Below are 5,957 nucleotides of genomic sequence, written 5' to 3'. Positions count from 1 at the left end.
ACAATAGCAAGAAAGAAAAAAACCACTTGTGTCCCTATCTTGTGATTCATTTTGCTTAACATCATCTTATCTGGTCATTTGTACATAGCTTTTGACCTTTTTTACTTGTCCTAGACATATACCAGTTATTGCAAATAAGGGAAACGTTGGGACCTATGTGCCTTTGGGCCTGGCTTACTTCACTTAATATAATTTTTTCCAAGTCTTTCCATTTCCTAACAAATGGGGAAATGTCATTCTTTCTGATGGAGGCATAGAATTCCATTATACATATGTGTGTGTGTGTGTGTGTGTGTGTGTGTGTGTGTGTGTGTGTGTGTGTATGTATGTGTATATATAACATTTTCTTGATCCATTCATCTACTGAGGGGCATCTAGGAAAGCTATGTTTTTTTTTTGTTTGTTTGTTTTTTGTTTTTTTTGGTCTGGTCGTGGGGCCTGAACTCTGGGCCTGGGCACTGTCCCTCAGCTCTTCAGCTCAAGGCTAATGCTCTACCACTTGAGCCATAGAACCACTTCCACTTCCAGCTTTTTTTTTTTGCTTATGTGGTGCTGAGGAATCCAACCCAGGGCCTCATGCATGCAAGGCAAGCGCTCTACCATTGAGCCACATTCTGGGTTCAAAACATCACTCAACGCATGTGTTAGTTGTGATTCTTTAAAAATAGATGGCTGCTAATATTTAATATATTGACAATTTTGATTTCAATTTATTTATCCATTTATAATTGTGATACTTATAATGTTTACTTTTTAACTTATTATATATGCTAGAAATTATAAATTAGGTTAAGAGAATTATATGCTTATTAAATAAAAATTAGGTGGTTTGTCTGTAATAAATCAGGTTGCCTATAGAATTTTGGTTAAATTGAATCTTCGTTCAACTCTATATTTGTCCACTTTTTACCATTAATTAGTACTCAGTATTGTTTATATGTTATATATTAGTAAAAATCATTTTGAGACATATTTTTATAGTGTCCTTCTACTCTTCCCTTGGCAAAAATATCCAATTGTCCGTATTGTACCTGAGGGTAGATTCCATTGTGTGCCAACTGTAAAACCATACTAAAGTATTTATTATATTCATTGCAATGATTGTCAATATTGTTTGATTGCCACTTTAACAAATTTCATAAGTAAATTTTGCTTCGACAACTACTTGAAGCCACGCTTATTCAAATAATTTTCTTACATTTTCTTTTCTCTCAATTATTTGCCCTATGTTAGCCTTTTTAATATACTGATATTTTGGGTTCTTGTTGATAAACGTGTAACTTTTTTCTGTCTTACCTTGCACAACATTTAACTTAACATTTGTCAAGGTGTGAATGTGCATAATGAAATGATCACACCATTTATAACCTTTCTAGCAGAAAGAGCAAGTGACACACCATTTATTCTAAATGTATATGTTTCTTTCTTATGCTTGTCAGCATAAAAACTCTGAAGAGTTGGATAAATGGATAGAAATACTTTATCATCAATTGGCATAATTTGTAATATATTTAAACCACAGTTATCCTTAATAATGAAGCTAAATTTTAAGAGTTAAAAATGATTTTATGCTGTTATATAACATGAGTTATTTATCTTTTCTACTAGATTTTAGTAGGAAAAACTTAGTTAAAATCTTTAGTTTGAAATAATACTCTCTATCTTTAAGAATAAAACAAGCACAGAGCAATGAAATTTACAAGACTATAAATTCAAAACATACAAAAAATGAAGATCCCAAAATACAAATTATAGTATAATACAATTGATTAGATTGGAACAATAAAAAATGAAACAAAGATGTTATAATAATTTGAAATTTAATATTAGCTTTCTTTGTGCTTCTATACTGTAGTTAAGCTTTGATCTCTACATAAATGATAGATATTTGTAAATAACCTACAATCTTATTGTATAACTACCTAAGTCATGTCCACTCTGTAAATAATACAAAGAGTCATATTCCATAGTATGTTTGTTAGAGTAAATTAGACTCTGCCAGAAAACCACATGGACATCCAGGTATGAAGAACAGTATTTATTTTAGTTTATTGCCAGTAAAGGGACCACAAGACTCCTTCTGACCAGCTGAGAGGAAGTGAGAAGTGTTGGCTGTTGTCTCAGGTGACCTTTTATAACTTCCAGGATTTGGGAGATCTTGATGCTTTATGTGGTCATAGCTTACCCAAAGGGGTGATCTCTCAGGAAAAAGGGGTAGGGGCTAATCATTTGCTGTCTTTACAATATACATGGACCTAGTGTTGCCAACGGAAAAAGCATATTAAGCTATGAGACAGGAGTATTCTGGGCTAACAATTTTGGAAATGAGTCTGAAAACTTCAGTAACGTACTTCCCAATTCAAGAAGATATCCTGTTTCTATGTCTTACAATTTTAAATGTTGAGGAAGTCCAAAATAAAATATAAAAGAAGAGCAATGAAACAGTTAAGAATTAATTCTCTAGAAATTTTAAAGTTGACAGTTTTATGGGTTTCCAGTTTAGAGGCCTTGTATTGGAGCACAAATAAATCCTAAGTAGTGTGTAAGCTAAAAGTATGTTTATTTTAAGTAAGGCTTTCACTAAGAATCATTCTCCCTTTTTGCTGTTAACATTACAGCACAATCATGTTCTGCTCAGTTAAGATCTTCAAGCAGGACCTACTAAAACTGATCCAGGAATACTGTGAGCCTTCAGATCAATACTAACATTTTTCCACCTATTTTCTGATATAGGTGAATGGTTGGTAATGATGAGAATCAAAATGGACACGTTTTCCATAGTACATCAATTCACTCTGAGGTATAAGATTAACTTCAGTATTTGTATGTATTATATTGATCTCTATTTTACTGTCCTCAGTAGTCCTTCAAACTCCTAAGAGTGACACAGTATAATTATATGTAAAATTGTTCTCATGTCTTTTCTCTTAGACTGTTTTTAATCCAAGGACAATAATACTAGCTTTTTGATAAAAAATAAACATCTGGCTCCAATGGTATATGTGAAGTAGAACAATCAAATCATTTTTGTAGTTGAACTCAAACTTTTCAATATTTCCTTCATGTTTAAATTTTCAAGTATTTTACTTTAGACAAATAATTTCATATCCAACCCACTTCAAAGAAATTACTTTGGCAAATAAGAGATTCTCTCTTCTATATGATTCTAGAAATATATTTAGCTATCATCAAATAGGAAAACAATATGGTAGTGATTAGGTGCATGCATATTTAAATCAGTATGTAAAATCAAAGCAATCTCCTTTTCAGAAGGAGAGATGTAGTAGTTCATGCCTGCAGAGAAATTAGCAGTGAACAATTTTTAAATAAAAATAAGTACAAAATACTTATTTTATAGGACACAGTAAACATAAAAAGGTTAAAAAATAGGAGTCTTAAAAAGGTAGATAAACTATTTGTATTATTTCTTGGATTAAATTGCAGTACCAAAGGAAAAGAGGAGAGAGAAGGAGAGAAAAACTAAAGAAAGGAAGGAAGGAAGGGAGAGAGGAAGGGAGACAGAAGAAGTGATGAAGGAAGGAAGTGTGGACACATTTTGGGGGGGGTGGTCCAGTCGTGGGGGCCTGAACTCTGGTCCTGGGCACTGTCCTTCAGCTCTTCAGCTAAAGGCTAGCACTCTACCACTTGAGCCACAGCACCACTTCCGGCTTCTTTCTTTTTGCTTATGTGATGCTGGGAATTGAACCCAGGGCCTCATGCATGCAAGGCAAATGCTCTACCACTGAGCCACCTTCCCAGCCCGGGAAGGAACAAAGTGTTTTCACTGTATTTGATGTCAGTGCCCTGCATCTTGTATATACATTTTTCTAATTTGGGGAGGGGAAGGGAAATAACGAAATGCTGAAAAAAGCATACAGGTTGATCTATTGTAAGAATGAGATGTACGATACACTATGTTGAAAAGGATAGGAAAGAGGAAGACAAAGGGAAAAAGAAATGGAAATTCTTTAGTATATGCATAGAATTGGAAAATAATAAAAAATTCTACATAAATCCAAAATAGAAATAAAATTAATAAAATAATATGACTAATGGGAAAACGTAATCGTTTCAGGATCACAAGCATAGTAATGTGTAATAAAGGATGTTTTTCATCTTTCTGAAAATACAACTTTTAAGATAGAACTGAATAATTTGTTAGTAAACTTGGAAAAGTAAACAGCATGCTTTATGATCAAATAACTTCCCAATCTCAACTTCATAACCATAAACATGGAATTTGGGGGATTATATTTCTATCACATTAATTTTGAAGCATATCAAAACAATAGAAAATTTTTGTATGCAAATTATACCTGCTATTCAAATCTTGTTTTGAATAGCAAATATATATATTATGCAGATGGGCACTGGTGGCTCATACTTGTAATCCTAGCTACTCCAGAGCCTGAGATGTGAGGATCACAGTTCAGAGCCAGCCTGAGCAGGAAAGTCTGTGAGACTGATCTCCAGTAAACCACCAGAAAACCAGAAGTGGCACTGTGGCTCGAGTGGTAGAATGCTTGCTTTGAGCTGAAAAGCTGAGGGACAGTGCTCAGATTCAGAGTTCAAGCCTCACTACTGACTAAATAAATAAATAAATAAATATTTATATATGTATATATGTATGTATGTATGTATATATATATATATATATATATATATATATATATATAATGTGCCCATGGATAATTGTAGTGTTTTATTTTTTCTGAGAACTTTAAATCACTAAAATATTAGATTTAAAGATAAGAGTCCTTAGTCTTTGGGCTTCTCAAAATTTGAAAAATTGGTAAACAGAAAGGGTGACAGCTGCAAAATTATTTGGAGGGTTATTTACAGGGTTTGCATGTACCAATTTAAGCCTGGATTTTTCTAAAAGATAACCTCAATCTCTTTATGGTTAATCTGTCAGTGATATTGGCATGCCGAAAAGGGATCAATTTATTTTCACACACCCACTTGACATTACAAGGAATACCTTCCTTTAAAATTTGCAGAGAGATAGTTTGTGAAACAGTTAAATTATTCAATTTTCTAGTCAAAGTAAAGAAGCTTGTTTTAGATTTAGATGCAATATGAAGGATATCTTTATGGAAGTATATATATCTTCAAACTCAGCACATTGAGGAATCAGGATGATTGTATAATAAAAGCCATGTTTATACAATATAAGCCAGGTATATGAATGATTCTTAGTGAAAACAATCTATTGTTTTTAAGAGGAACATGGTGGTATCACCTGTATAATTTTATATTTTGTTTTGTTATACTAATACTGTTTGTACAAATAAACTGACTAAAATAGGAATGCTTTCCATTTGAAAATGGTTATTACTACATGATTTGCTTCTTGTTTTGAATTCATATTTATATAAACTCCTAGATACCAGGGGTCAAGAATTTAATGTACCCCAAGATAGGGACACAACTTGTTTTTTCTTTCTTGCTATTGTTTTTAATGTATCTAAAATGTTCTGTGTGTGACTTTTTTTGTTTCTCTTGTATGTTCTTCCCCCACAGTATAACCGCTGTTTTCACTGTATTTGATGTCAGTGCCCTGCACCTTGTATATACATTTTTCTAATTTGAGGAGGGGAAGGGAAATAACGAAATGCTGAAAAAAAGCATACAGGTTGATCTATTGTAAGAATGAGATGTACGATACACTATGTTGAAAATGAACTTTACAACTTGAGGGGGAAGGGGGAGAGTTGGGGAGTAGAGGGAGGAAGGGATGGTAGGGGAAAACAAAGGAGGACGTAACAATGCTTGATAGGAAATGTATTCATTACCTTACTCATGTAACTGTAACCCATCTGAACACTACTTTTACAATACAAAATATTAAAAAAAGAATTTAATGCATATCCTAAAATTTTAAGAAGAGTGAGGTAGGGGTGAATAGGTGAGATTGTTGAAATGGGTGACATTATCAAGACATATTACATTAATAA

At 32.9% G+C, this 5,957-nt stretch overlaps 1 non-coding gene across 1 annotated transcript; it reads right to left on the bottom strand.

The window, feature by feature from the left end:
• Positions 1–3,684: 3,684 nt before the first annotated feature.
• Positions 3,685–3,753, bottom strand: Trnaa-ugc (transfer RNA alanine (anticodon UGC)). The gene has a single exon. It is a non-coding gene; the product is annotated as a tRNA-Ala (tRNA).
• Between the last annotated feature and the right edge of the window lie 2,204 nt (positions 3,754–5,957).

This window comes from Dipodomys merriami, unplaced genomic scaffold (genome assembly GCF_024711535.1).
Source record: "Dipodomys merriami isolate MVZ:Mamm:240054 unplaced genomic scaffold, mDipMer1.0.p SCAF_6, whole genome shotgun sequence".
NCBI lineage: Eukaryota > Metazoa > Chordata > Mammalia > Rodentia > Heteromyidae > Dipodomys > Dipodomys merriami.
Note: the sequence above shows the minus strand (reverse complement) of the source record. Positions and strands in the feature narration are given on the sequence as shown.